This window comes from Pipistrellus kuhlii, unplaced genomic scaffold (assembly GCF_014108245.1).
Source record: "Pipistrellus kuhlii isolate mPipKuh1 unplaced genomic scaffold, mPipKuh1.p scaffold_m20_p_2, whole genome shotgun sequence".
NCBI lineage: Eukaryota > Metazoa > Chordata > Mammalia > Chiroptera > Vespertilionidae > Pipistrellus > Pipistrellus kuhlii.
Window position 1 is genome coordinate 19,953,941 of NW_023425515.1, and position 15,244 is coordinate 19,969,184.

General features: G+C 38.0%; 1 protein-coding gene and 1 non-coding gene across 2 annotated transcripts in view; both read left to right on the top strand.

Moving 5' to 3' along the window:
* The window catches only part of PPM1L (protein phosphatase, Mg2+/Mn2+ dependent 1L), a 237,203-nt gene that overhangs the window by 13,719 nt on the left and 208,240 nt on the right, over positions 1-15,244 (top strand). The gene's annotated exons all lie outside the window — the stretch shown is intronic.
* Positions 15,011-15,117, top strand: LOC118724982. Its single transcript, XR_004989750.1, has one exon. It is a non-coding gene; the product is annotated as a U6 spliceosomal RNA (small nuclear RNA).

Consider the following 15,244-nt stretch of genomic DNA (forward strand, 5'->3'; position numbering starts at 1 on the left):
GCCAAATGAATGCAATTGGAGTAAATTCTTTGTGTGAGGATGAAGTACTCATCCTACCGCTGCTGCTACAAATTGGTTACAATGAGGGCATCTTTTAATTATGTTGTTCTGACTGATTATTGCCAGTCTCTACAAGTGCCTACTGACTAACCTTCCCATTTAGTTTTAATAGCCTTTCTGGTGATTCGTTCTCTCCTTTTTCCCCTCAAGATAATGCAATCATATTGTCTACAAAAAATGTTAATTGTGTTTTTTACTTTCTAAGTAATTATACTTTTTGATTTTGATTTTGATTTTTTTCTCCCCCCCACCCCCCGTCATACATGAACTAGAACAGAACAATGTTTTGTAATAGTCATGATAGTGGGTGTTTTCCTGTTCCTATACTTGAGATTATTTTAAAAGTTTGAGATGAGTCCTAATCGGTTTGGCTCAGTGGATAGTACATCATCCTGTGACTGAAAGGTCCCGGGTTCAATTCAGGTCATGGGCATGTATCTTGGTTGTGGGCACATCCCCAGTAGGAGATGTGCAGGAGGCAGCTGATCAATCTTTTTCTCTCATTGATGTTTCTAACTCTCTATCCCTCTCCCTTTCTCTCTGTAAAAAATCAATAAAATATATTTAAAAAAAAATAAAACCCAATTTTTATTTTAAAAAATAAAAGTTTGAGATGAGAGCAATGTGAAATGGCTTCCATTTATGGATAATAGGGCTAACATTTTTTTTTAATTAATATAATGAAAGATGAAAATTAGTGGTAAAGTAGGAGCCAAAGAAGAAAGGATGGTCATAGTTTAGAATCATAGAGAATGAATGATCACAAGAATGGATTAGAACTTAGTGTACATGTGATGCTGAAAATCAGTGGGCATTGATCGAATTGATCACACAAACACTGCCTTTGAGGGGAAGTGCCATCCATTTCACAGAAATGTCCTAGGTGAGCATTAGTCTAAATCATAGACACAATATCTATCAACTGAACAGGATACTGTTCTGCAGGTTGTGGAAGAGCTGGAGAGATACGTACACACAGGCAACTTTCCCCCTGCCGGAGGTCTGGTGCTCTCTGCTCTGGAACTTCAGCTGGTTTTGATGAAGGTTGTCCTTGTTTTATCTGGGATTCCTTTGTAGAAAACCCTTGCTCTAATTTTCACTACCTGGCTTGTTAAGAAAGCTGTAGCTGCTTAAGGAAGAGTCTCATACTGTATGGGGTTTAATGTACAAAGACAAAATCATGCATAGCCAAAATTTCCCTTGCAAGATCTTTCAAATCATCCATGAAAAAATGGTGCTTTTGCACCTCTCATTCTGTAGGCTATATACTATCCTATATAATAATAGGGTAATATGCAAATTGACAATGGCAGAACAACCAGAACAACTGCTTGATCAGTCACTATGAGGTACACAGACCACCTCTTGGTTTCTTCTCCTGGCCGGCAGGCTCCTACTGCCCAGTGGCTGACAGGGAACTGGGGGTGAGAGGGGGGGACATGGTGGCACCAGACCAAAGCCCCTGCCTCTCCGGTCACCCCTATGTTTCTAAACTATGACCATCCTTTCTTCTTTGGCTCCTACTTTACCACTAATTTTCATCTTTCATTATATTAATAAAAAAAATGTTAGCCCTGTTATCCATAAATGGAAGCCATTTCACATTGCTCTCATCTCAAACTTTTATTTTTTCAAATAAAAATTGGGTTTTATTTTTTTATTTTTTAAAATATATTTTATTGATTTTTTACAGAGAGGAAGGGGAGAGGGATAGAGAGTTTAAAATATATTTTATTGATTTTTTACAGAGAGGAAGGGAGAGGGATACAGAGGGTGACTTGTGGCAGGGGTGGGGCCAGTAAGCCAGGTGGGAATGGCTGATCTCTCGATCCCTTCCCCTGGCTGGCAGTCTCCAATCGGTCGATGGTGAATGGGGAACCAGGGGTGGGTGGCAGCGGGGGCCAGGGCCAGCTGCCAGCAGCCGGGAAAGATGGCCCTGATCACAGGCCAGGCCTAGAGACCATAAGAGTGCATGAATTTCGTGCACTGAGCCTCTAGTATACTTATACACATATAATATCCAAAGTAATATATAGTGTAGAATAAAGTATTTGCACATAAGATAGAGTTTAATAGTGTTTTAAATGATATAGAGTATTTGAGTTAGTGTAAATTTGTGAATAATATCATTTCACTGTACCTTCTATAAGATACTAGAGTAAGAAAGTGAAGAATACTTTGATTTTTTAGGTGGTGACAGGAACTTTTTCATTTTAAAGAGAGCATTATATATATTTTCGTTTTAAAACGAAAAAGTTATATATATATATATATATATATATATATATATATATATCCTAGTGTGATCACTTTGAGAAAATGTCATTTCTTAACATTTTAATGGTACAAAGTAGAGTAAACATGTGGCTTTTTAAAGTTAGGAGTAAGATGAATATATCCTGATTATTTTTAAAGTCAATTTTAGAAAGATAATTATAATGCCATGTTGAATACTTTATTTTTAATCTAAGTGCCAGCCATATCTTTGGCAGCAGATGGGAATACAGAGAGACGGGCGCTCAGCCTGGTACTTTATACTCATAAACACATAGAAAAGGTTTACCCTTGCTGTTTCTTTCTGACCGATGTGGCTGCAGACCCTGTGGGATTTTATTATCCTTTGATTTCAGAGGAGAGACCCATCGGGGACTCTGACCTCCTCTTCTCCGCTGGTATCTCTCCTGAGCATCTGAAATGGTACCTTCAGGCCTAAAACTGTTTTGGTACATGTCTGCTCCTGGGTTTGTCTGAGAATGAGACTCTTTGAGCAGCAAAGAATTCTTGGAAAGGAAGCTTTTATTTTTAATACGTATGAGATCCATGTGGCTGCCGATAAAGAAATCACACGGGTAAGGAACTGGGATCCTGACAATGTCCAGAGCAGCTCTGCACATCTCTGCGCACCTCCCTGTCCCGGCCACAGACCCTGCTCTGGTCCACAGAGCCACACAAAGGTGGAAATTGTTTATTCCCAAAGGATTTTGTATTGTACAGTTTTAGACATGAAGGAGTTCAGGTAAGCATTTACTTTGGAAATATTGCTTAAGTGGGAATTCTTTGATGAAAGAACAGCTAATACCCCCCCCCCCAAAAAAAAAAAAAAAAAAAAAAGAATAACAGCGGGAGTGCCCAACTGATATTTCCACTTTACCAGAGTGATACTTTCATGGTGACTTTCTGTTATGTTTATTAGGACATCTACTTTCTTCATTTAGACATTTTAACATTGATGCAATTTTTTCCCAGTATGAATTCCCTCTTCAGATTTTTCCAATTGACCCAATTCTTCTTTAAAAAATATACATATTTTTATTGATTTTTTTATAGAGAGGAAGGGAGAGGGACAGAGAGCTAGAAACATCAATGAGAGAGAAACATTGATCAGCTGCCTCCTGCACACCTCCTATTGGGTATAAGCCCTGAAGTATATGCCCCTAATCGGAATTGAACCTGGGACCCTTCTGTCCATAAGCATTTGCTCTATCCACTGAGCCAAACAGGCCAGGGCCCAATTCTTCCTTCTAAAAACAGTTTTATTGGGATATGATTGACACACAATACACTACACACATTTAATATATAGTTTGATTATAATAGTTTTGTATATGCCTGTGAAACCATCACCATAATCAAGATAACAAACATATCCATCACCCTCAAAAGTTTCTTCACGCCCCTTTGTCATGCCTCTTTTCTGTTCTTCAATCCCTCCATCTCTAGGCAACCACATCCGCTTTCTCTTACTATAGATCTAGTTTTCATTTTGTAAAATTTTATATAAATAGAAAGTTATAGTATGTACTCCCTATTTTTTTTTACCTCCCCATGCTCATAATCATTTTGAAATTCACCTATGCTGCTACATCCATCAATAGTTTATTTGTTTTTATTGCTTAGTATTCTATTATGTGAATATACCACAATTTGAACATCCATTCACATGTTGTTGGACATTTGAGTTTCTTACACTTTTTGCATGTGAACATTCATGTACATGTCTTTTATTTCTCCTGGGTAAATATCCTAGGAGTAGATTGGCTGAATACCATGGTAGGTGTATGCTAGTTTTTGTTTTTTGTTTAAACTACTAAACTATTCTACAAAGTGATTGTACTATTTCAGATTTTATTCAGTGGTATATGAGAATTCCAGTGGCTTTACATCCTCGCTGGTCTTTTAAATTTGAGCGGTTCTAGAAGTTTCTCAGTGTGGTTTTAGTTTGCATTTTCCTAATGACTAATGATGTTGAGTATCTTTTTAGGTACTTCTTTGTAAACATGAAGAAGGAATGGTTATTAAATCTTGTTATCTTATAAAATCTGACTTTTGTCCTGGCCTCTGTGGTGTGAGTGAAAAAAAGAGCAAGAGAGGTGAAAGGGCTAGACATGATTAGACATGACCCCCTCTTACAGAAAGGAGAGAGGCCCAGAAATATAGCCTAGAAATAAGAGGTGTTGACAGATTGCACAAGGTAACCAAGAAATCAGATGAAACAGGGAGAGCAGGAGAGAAAAACTAGGGCCTGTGACTTCTAACGATGGTTTGTATGATCAGATTCTTTCATTTTTCTAAAACCACATATTTAAAAAAAAAAAAAATATATATATATATATATATATATATATATATATATATATATATTTTTTACAGAGAAGAAGGGAGAGGGAGAGTTAGAAACATCGATGAGAGAGAAACATCGATTCAGCTGCCTCCTGCACACTCCCCATTGGGTATGTGCCCGCAACCCAGGTACATGCCCTTGACCAGAATCGAACCTGGGACCCTTGAGTCCGCAGGCGGATGCTCTATCCACTGAGCAAAGCTGGCCAGGGCTAAAACCACGTGTTCTTGTATTCCAGAGTAAAAATCTGAATGAGATTTCTCTTAGAAAAATGCCTTTGAAAGCACAGACGATAGACATTGCTTCTGCTTTCTTCCTACTTATTTACTCTTGCCACTGGCCACCTTTTCAAACCTGGTTTTTGGAAGGTTTCCAGGGTCTCATAATTTCCACATGTGCTGGCTTTGTTCAGCCTCATCTTCTTAGATGTTTCTGTAGGATTTGGCTTTCTTGACCACCTCTGTCTTCTTGAGACTCATCTCCTTGGTACCACTTATATTTTTTGCTCCTTTTCTGACTTCTGTGGGGGTTTGACTTCCTTCATGAACCTATGTTCAAGGAGGGTTGTACATGGTGAGCTGATCTCATTTTGTTTCTTTGAGCCAGAATTTTTGCAGCTTCCATGGATTCAGCCATCCTTTCTGAGTGGAGGGCTCTTCTTCCCATTTACAGCCCATATCACCACATGCTGACTTAATATTTTGTTTCTGGGTATCACTTCCTGAACTACCTGTCTGAAACCAAATTTGCCTCCTATGTCTCTAGATTCATTTTTTTCTCTAGATGTGTCTAGAGAAATGACAGCCCTTCCTCTCATGGAGCAGTCATTGCCTCAGTCTCCCATTCCTGAGACTACCATGTTGCCTTTTTAAAAAAATTTTTATTTTTTTATTTCAGAGAGGAAGGGAGAAGGAGAGAGAGAGAAACATCAATGATGAGAGAGAATCATTGATCAGCTGCCTTTTGCATGGCTCTCATTAGGGATTGAGCCCGCAACCCTGGCATGTGCCCTGACAGGGAATTGAACCATGACCTCTTGGTTCATAGATAGACCCTTAACCTCTGAGCCATGCCATCTAGGCTTACCATGCCATCTTTGTTTCTTCCCTCTTCATTTAAGTCTATGAGATTTTGTATAATACCTCTCATCTCTGTCTCCATCTGTATAGTTAGATCAACACAATGCTCTTTCAGGCTTTCATTTCTTTCTGCTAGGATCCTGACAGTAGCTTCCTAACTGTTCACTTAGTCTCTGGTCTCTCTCCATTGAATCCATTGATGATAGATCAGTCTTCTAAGAAACTCTCTGGGTGTATACAGGGTTTCTTTTGAAAAAGTCTGTGATTTCTATCAACCATGATTTATTGCTCTGAAATTTGGCTTTTGGGTTGTCCTGATGGCATTCCTGACTGCTTTACCTTATTCAATCTTATCTTCTGTCATTCCCCTACAGAACTCTGCACTACAGCAAAATTGGTCTCTTCACCATTCCCTGAATACCTGCTGGACACACATGCCCATCACTGTTATTTTGTTAACCATTTCGTTCTAGGGGAAATTTCTCATTCTTTATTTCAAGGCTTCTTTCAGTTTCCAGCTTAAAATAGTCATTTCCTCCCTTGAACTTATGGTCTGTGATAGGCCATTGGACATGTTGTGTTAGTGTTCATTTTTAAGGTGCTTTTCTTCTCTAACCAGAGTTCAACTTCCTTGAGTTTCTTGCCTCTGGTAGGTCCCCATGGTATGCCTCCACTGATCCAGATGGCTTGCAAAATAATGCCTCATTGCCAAAACCGGTTTAGCTCAGTGGATAGAGCGTCGGTCTGCGGACTGAAGGGTCCTGGGCTCAATTCCGGTCAAGGGCATGTACATTGGTTGTGGGCACATCCCAGTAGGGGATGTGCAGGAGGCAGCTGGTCGATGTTTCTCTCTCATCGATGTTTCTAGCTCTTTATCCCTCTTCCTTCCTCTCTGTAAAAAAATCAATAAAATATATTAAAAAAAATAATGCCTCACCATAATTCTAGAAACAGTGATGCCTAACAAATGGAAAGAAAATGATAAGTTGCATGACTGCATTTGTTATCACTTTTAATTGTTGGGTACCAGAGAACGCTGCTCATCCTGACTGTCAAGTGCCTGCGGCATGTGAGGCGCATTCATCGTTGCGCTCACTGAATCCTCCGGGTCCTTTGAGGCAGCTGTTGTTTATCCCCATTTTATAGTCGGGGAAACTGAAGCTCAGACTTCTGTGTGCCCAGGGTTACACAACTGCTAAGTGGCAGAGCTAGCATGAAAATACTTTCCATGTCTGCTTGACTTCAAAGTCCTCTTCTGCTCTGCACCACACACACTGCCTTTTGCAGGCCTGGTCTGGCAAGACATTCATATGGGGGTTGTTTCTGAGGTACTGGTAGCACTCTGCTTCTGACATGTTAGATGATCATCTGTAATACATGTTTCAAGTACACGTGAATAAAATCAAATTGAGATGGAGTAATTTATTTACATTATTCATTGTATTTACATTTCATTGTTTGTTTTCATCAACTCTCATGTCTTGTGCTTTGTATCATCCACACAGAGCCCTTTAAATAATGAACAAGGAAAATGCAAATTAAATATATAGATTTGATTGCCTTGTCACAGACTCTAAGGAGAGAACTGTTACTTAAAGCTGACATAACCAATAAGAATTCCTGGAAAAGTTGGATATTGAGAGGAACCTTGAAATAAGGATAAAAGATATCTGTGGGGAAGAGAAATGAGAAATCTCTCAGAGAAGGGAATAGAGTTAACAACAGAATTAAAACCTAGGCAAGTGGTTTTCATCAGTTTGACAGGTAACTATTTCTGGCTGTAAGGCAGGAATTTTGCGAATTGAGGCTGGCTCCTCAGAAGAAGCTGGGCAATATTCTCAGATTTAACTCCACCTGCCCTTCAAAAGGTGGTTCAGTTATTTCCTCAGGATTGTTATGGATTATTCGACTTTAGACTTGTCTCAATTTTTGAATGTGAAGTACAAAAGAACATGTCCTAGGGCTCAATAGAAGAAAAGTCAGTCTAGATCTTGCCGTCCAAAAGCATCATGCAAAGTAAAATTATACATAGTATTTACTGAGTATGAAAGAGTGGGGAAATGTAAATGAATAATTTCATCTGCCTGGGGGTGGAAACAGTGATTTGTAGACTTAAGATTTGGCACTCAGACATTCTTGGTTTGTACTCAAAGAAGGAAAACATCAGATAAGTTGCATAATGGAGTAGAAAACAACGTATTGATACTGTGAAAATACCTTGAAAGGAATAGAAATCATCGACTCCATCTTATTTTCCCAATGTCATAGAATATATTTGTTTCCTCTACCCTAATTATTGAGTTAAAGGAATGGCATTTTATTTTATGTATTTTTAAAAATATATTTTTATTGATTTTAGAAAGGAAGGGAGAGGAACAGAAAGATAGAAACATCAATGATGAAAGAGAATCATTGATTGGCTGCCTCCTGCATGCCCCCTACTGGGGGTTGAGCCCATAACCCAGGCATGTGCTCTTAACTGAAATTGAACCCAGAACCCTTCAATCCTCAGGCTGACACTCTATCCACTGAAAATGGCATTTTCTAAAATGCCATTCCTTGCCCAAACCAGCTAGGGCAAGGAATGGCATTTTAGAAAATGTCCAATACGAGAGATTTATAAGTTTTCAGGTACAAAATGGACATTTTCTACTTTGGGGAACTTAATGAATCATGTTGAAAACCAAAGCAGCTCAATTCATAACACCATTAGCTACCTTCTTCTCAGCTCTTCCAACTGTGGGAAACAGAACTTGCTTGTGAGTTGTTTTTTTAAACCCTGCAGTTATTACTAATCACCATTTCAGAGAAAAGTGAGGTGTCCCAGGATAAAAACATGATATTTCCTCAAGCATTAGATTAAGTTTCCCCTTGGCCATATTGAACTTGAGTTGCAAAACATTTTTACCTTCCTGAAATTGGAGTTATGGCTATAAAGGGTTAGGTCAACATTATATCTGTTTTTCCGGTTTAGTTATTGTATGTCTACCTTCAGATGCTCTGCATAAGGTACTGTACCACCTCAGTGCCTTGTGCAGAGTGGGTTCCCCATAAATGTTTGTCAGATTAGTCTTATTGTGGAATTAGGGAAGATTAGCACTATGAAGAATCTTCCATTTCTTCTAGAATGAGCGTTTAAATACTTTCTAAAATATTTTCCTAATTTTTTTTAATTGTGGTAAAAATCATTTAACAAAATTTACCAGCTTAATCATTTTTTAAGTATGAGTGCGGTAGTGTTAAGTACACAGTAGTCCCTTCTTATCCATGGTTTTGATTTCTGCGGTTTCTATCACCCACCGTCAACTATGGTCAAATAGTAAACAGAAAATTCTAGAATTGATTCATGAGTTTTAAACTGTGTGCTTTTCTGAGCAGTGTGATGAGATCTCTCGCCATCCAGCTCTGACCCTCCAGGATGTAAATCATCCCTTTGTCCAGCAGGTCCAGGCTGTGTACACTCTGCCCCCATCAGTCACTGATTAACCCTCTTGGTTATCAGATCGACTATCACAGGATGACAGCACTTGTGTTCATTACTTAGTAATGGCCCCAAAGCGCGAGAGTAGTGATGCTGGCAATTCAGATATGCCAAAGAGAAGCCATAAAATGCTTCCTTTAAGTGAAAAGTATAAGCAATAATATATTTTAAGAGACACTAATATTTACATAGGTTTTATTACAGTATATTGTTATAATTGTTTTATTTCATTATTGTTGCTGTTAATCTGTTACTGTGCCTGATTTATAAATTAAACGTTATCATAGGAATGTATGCATAGGAAAAAACATTGCGTATATTGGTTGGTTCAGTACTATCCCCAGTTTTAGGTATCTGCTGAAGGTCTTGGGATGTATCTCCCATAGATAAGGTGGGTGAACGCCTGTATGCACATTGTTATGCATCATCTCCAGAATGTTTTAATCTTGGAAAACTGTGAAACAACAATTTCCATTTCCACTTATCCCTATCTTCTGGTAACCAGGAGTCATTCTGTCTCTATGAATGACTACTTTAGATACCATGTAAATGGAATCACTCAATATTAGTTAAGGGACTAATAAAGTCTTCAATAATATTTTAACAACTCAATTTCCCTTTTATTTATTATGTTTTTTATGGACATACACACATTCAAAAGTGCATGTCATAATGCTATAGCTTGATGAATTTTTGCAAACTGAACACAATCTGGCAGTCAACACCTCACTCAAACAACAGTGTCACCAGTAGCTCAGAAGCTCCATTCATGTTCCCTTCTGGCTATTATCCTTTCATTTTTAGAAAGAGAAATGTTTTTTTCTGACATTAAAAACATTTTGTGACATTTGAACCTATTCATGGCATTATGTATACTTTTAATAGCTATGGCTGACAGTTAATAGCCTTAGTGATGGCCTTATTATATGTTCTTATTTTCTTTTGCTTTACAAAGCACATCTGGAAAGGGATTTCAGTCCTGCAGGCTTTTACATTTGGACATCGACAGGCTGAGTGATCTTATAGATCTTTCTCGACAAATAGGTGGTGTGTTTCTTGCTTTTATTGGTTCATAGATAGAAGTCCATTGAAACCAAAAAGCTGTCCAGTTTGTATTAAGAGAAAAGGAAAATGGCGTGGCGGCACTGCACCCTTAGATGTCCTGTCTAAAAGCATTCCACATTCAAAAGAGTTCAAGCACATGAAAGAAATCCTCTGGTGGAGGCAGGCCACACAGTGCTGGGGGCACTTGCAGGCCCTTGTCTCCCACCATCCAGTGAGGTGAGGAGGCCAAAGGGCTGGCAATTTCTGGACGTAATGGACTGCAGAGTGTTTATCCTGCTTTTGTCTGGACATATTTAGAAAACCAATGGAATTTTTTTTTTTTAGAAAGCAACTTCCCTGGAGAAGAATAGAAAAGTGGAAGTTGAGTTTGAGGCTTTTTATATCTTCTTTTTGAAATCAGAGTACAGAACACGTAACTCTGAAACCACCAGGAAATTAGCCTTGCCTTGTGTGTCTTGTTGAACTTCCTGGGCCTCGCTAATGGCTCTGCTAAAATATTGTGCATGCATTTCAGAATGCCATTACTTATTTTTGGCCGCTGTTTTATTTCTTGAGATTTATTCCCTTTTTTTAAAAAAAATTGAGGTAGAATTCACATAACATAAAATTTACTTGCTTAAAGTGTACAGTTGAGTGGTTTTTAGAACAAAGCTGTAAAAACATCATCCACTATCTAACTCAAGGGCTTTTTCTTCACCCCAAGGAGAAACCTCCTGCCCAGTAGCAGTCATTCTTGATTTGATTTATTTAGTTTTGCCAAATCAATGTTGTCACTATTATCTTTATTCCATAGAATTGTTTCTTCTAGACAGAGTCATGACAGGTGTATGCACTTTCACATAGAGTTTTACCTCATCTTCTGTCTGTTCTGAAGTCGATTTGGGAGTGAAATTTTCAGCACTACCACCAACACCATGTTGACTGAAACTGTTATAGGACATTAGTCACAATCACTTATAAAGGAAATTTCAGTGCAGCTGGTGGGAATGCAGACTGGTGCAGCCACTGTGGAAAACAGTATGGTGTTTCACAAAAAAATTAAAAATGGAACTTCCATTTGACCCAGTAATTCCACTTCTAGGAATAAATCCCAAGAAACCAGAAAGGATATATGCGCTCCTATGTTCATAGCAGCATAATTTACAATAGCTAAGATTTAGAAATAGCCTAAGTGCCCATCACAGATGAGTGGATTAGCAAACTGTGGTATACAGTATCTACACAATGGAATTTTATGCTGCTATAAAAAAAAAAGAATTCTTACCATTTGCAAATAACATGAATGGACCTGGAGAACATTGTGCTAAGTGAAATAAGCCAGTCAGACATGATCTCACTCATTTGTGGAATATAATGAACAACATAAACTGATGAACAAAAATAGAACCAGTCATAGAAGCATCAAATAGACTGTCCAACCTATGAGGAAAGGCAGGGGATGAGGGAGTAAGAGATCAACCAAAGGACTTGTATACATGCCTATGAACATAACCAGTGGACACAGTCGGGAGTGGGGGGGGTGAGGGCATGTGCTGGGGATGGTTGCAGCTGGGGAGAGGTCAATGGGGGAAAAAGGAGACTTATGTAATTTTTTAAACAATAAAGATTTTAAATTAGAAAAATGTTCAGTGCAATATGAGTAACAGTATAGTTCCCACAAAACTGAGTGTGGCTAGGCATTCTGATTACCTGCCAAAGTTGGCCTGTGTTTTAAAAGTTCAGTTGATTGAAAAATCAGGTCTTGATTGTGGAAAAGTTAGGTTTTGAAAAAAAATGCATAAAATGTATTTGTAATTACACTTAGTTGATTTCTGAAGGACTGGGATTGTTTCTAAATGAATGGGATTAACCTACTTAAAAAACTGTAGATTAAACATTTTTTTTGAATCTGTACTTTTATTATTTAAAAAATAATGTATGATCATTGAAAAAAAATTAAATATGTAGAAGGGTCATGAAGGTTTAGAAAAGTTGTTAAATAAAAAAAGAGTTGTCACTCCACCTCTCACTTCATAGAGTTTATATGTTAAATACTTTTGTCTAATCATATAATCTGCTTAATTTGTATATAATTTTTAAAGATATTATGGAAGTATTCACTTATTGAATTGCATCACTCCATAATTTAACATTGTTTAACATTTCTGTAAGGTTTAAAATTCTTTTCCTTTCAAAGTAGTGATTGTTAAAAAACAAAACAAAACAAAACAAAAAACCCCCTAGTAATCTTAAAAATTACTTTGGCCTGTTCATGGTCCAGTGGAATTTCTGAGCCACTGTAGAAATGTACATACTTTCAGAGGTGGTCTGTTTATCATCCAAGAAGTCCACACACATCCAGTACTCTCTTAAGGGGGCCTCCTCCTGTAGAGCAGCTTCTTTCCCAAGGCTTCAGAGCCAAATGACTTTCAATTCTCATTTGCATTTCTTAAAAATCTTTATTGTTGAGGTATTACAAAGGTCCCTCCTTTTCTCCCCCTCTTGACCCTCCCACCTCCATCTGGTTCCCACCCCGACCCAGGCCTTCACAACCCTATTATCTGTGTTCTTGGGCAAATTCTCTCTATATAAAAGGCTAAGCCACCATCTGACAGGTCAGTAGGTACGATGCGCACTGACCACCAGGGGGCAGATGCTCAGTGCAGGAGCTGCTGAGTTGCAATGACTTGGCAGTGGCGGTTCTCAGTGATGCATCCCGAAACCGGAGAGGAGGGAGCCCGATCCCTGCAGGCCAGGCTGAGGTACCCCATCTGTCAGAGGGACCCCACTCATTCCACAGATACCCTTTGAATCCCGGTGCTGCCCCAGGTGCAGCTGGCCTGGGAGGGACCACAGGAGCTTGGCTCCAGGTCGTGTCCTGCCCATCTCGCCCAGTCCTGCCCCACCAGCCACCATCTATTTAGTTTTCTTTCAATGTACATCTGTGCACCGAGTCTCTATTGTGCATATGAGTTCTTTTGCTAATCTCCTTCCCCTCCTTTCCCTCTGAGATTTGTCAGTCTGTTCCATGTTTCCATGCCTCCGGTCCTATTTTATTCATAAGCTCATTAGATTCCACATATTTAATCTTTTAGTAATTTTCAGGAAGAGTATGCATTTATCTCATGTACTATGTATAGAAATTAAACACTGGAGGCACCAACGTTCTGTGGTTGACTGGATTCACTAGAATAAACTTCCTCCCTTCTCTGGGACTGAATATTTCTCTCTTTTCACTGCTGAATCAGAGTTCTATGTTGTCTCCTAGAGTTTTCCAGAGGCTTTTTGTAATTACATAGAGATGCTTGACTTCAAAATTGTGTTCCTGGGAAACAGGTGTTGGACCAAAGAAAGATCTTGCAGATAAAAGAGATGACTCTAGCAGTAAGGTTTTTGAAGTACCAAAAAAGGGATTTGGAACAGAATCCTCATTTTTTTTTAAGGTCAGATGTATCTAGGAAGACTGTAAGTGAACTATGACTTAAAATAAACAAGTTAGAATCAGTTATTGCCTGAGCAACTATCTAATAATGAATTTAGCATCTTTGTGCAATGATGTTTTTATTCTAGGGTAACTTGTAGCAAATTAATTTTAGAATGCTTAATATATATTTCTATAGCTTCACTGTATTTTTAATACTATTCTTATCTACCATACTGTTTCATTCATTTATTGAAGTTGTGTGGTTATTAGACTATGATGATAATGATAATGGACTGGAGAAAGTTGTAGAAAGCCAAGCAAATCATTTTTTATTTATTTTTTTTTACTACATGAATAGTTAATCAGGAATAAGAGTATTTTGCAGAAATTCTGGAGCTTTAATGGATATTAGATAGCACTTACTGTTGAAAGAGAAAATGGAAAAAAAGTGTAAAATGAGGTCAGGTTACGCATACTCTGTTTCCTGAGTAATACAGAGAAGAACTTGTTGGCTCTGAAGCTTACCTTGTGTGTTCAACATCCACACAAATTAAATAGTAATTTTAAAAATTGCTTTTGTTTCGCCCCGCCCCCCCCTGCATGCTCTTTCATCCAAAGGCAAATTCATTATCTTGTGTAATCACCCTGCCAAACATTGATTTATCTCAGCCAATCCTTATTATGTTCCTACTCTGTCGGGAGCACTGAATTTTGGATAAACACTGAATTTTGGGTAAATCAGTGGTGAGTTAGGTTAGCTGAATGGAGAATACTTCTTTTATTTGTCCAGATAAACGTTCCCTAAGGGAAAATTGGGAGGTTGAAGAAAAGGTGTGCTGATCAAGAACGAGGAGTGGAAAGACAAAAGTGACGATTGTTTGGGGAAGAGGACTTTTGCAAGAAACCACTCTGACCAGTCTCTCTGGCTCTGTGGTTGTTTTGAGGGTGACTGGGAAAATTTCTAAGCCTTTGACAAAACCAGCAAGTTGTTTCTATTTGAAGAGTAGGGTTGGGTAATACGTTTTGTTTCATCCAGCTTATTTTTTCTTTATCTCATCCAACAAGCATTTCTAAAGTGTTTGCTCACTCTCTATTAGACAGTGTGCTAAGTATTTAAAACCAGGAGTTAAATCATCAGAATTATGCTTTGGGGTCTATTTATACACTTTTTTTTTTTTTTTTTTTTTTAAGGAAAGAATTTTAAAAGTTTACTTCCTGGAATATTTTGAATGTTCTATATAATTTTTAGCTTTGTATAAGAAATAGTAAATGATTATTTTATCTACTTAAAGAGAAAAAGAGTGCTCGCTTCGGCAGCACATATACTAAAATTGGAACGATACAGAGAAGATTAGCATGGCCTCTGCGCAAGGATGACACGCAAATTCGTGAAGTGTTCCATAGTTAAAAAAAAAAAAAAAGAATTGTATTCTTAAAAGAAACATTGGTGATTTGTAGTACCGTAAGTCTGAAAGTAAAAGGAAAGATATATTATCCTTCTTTTATATTATTCTTTTTATAAGTTAAAAATGCCC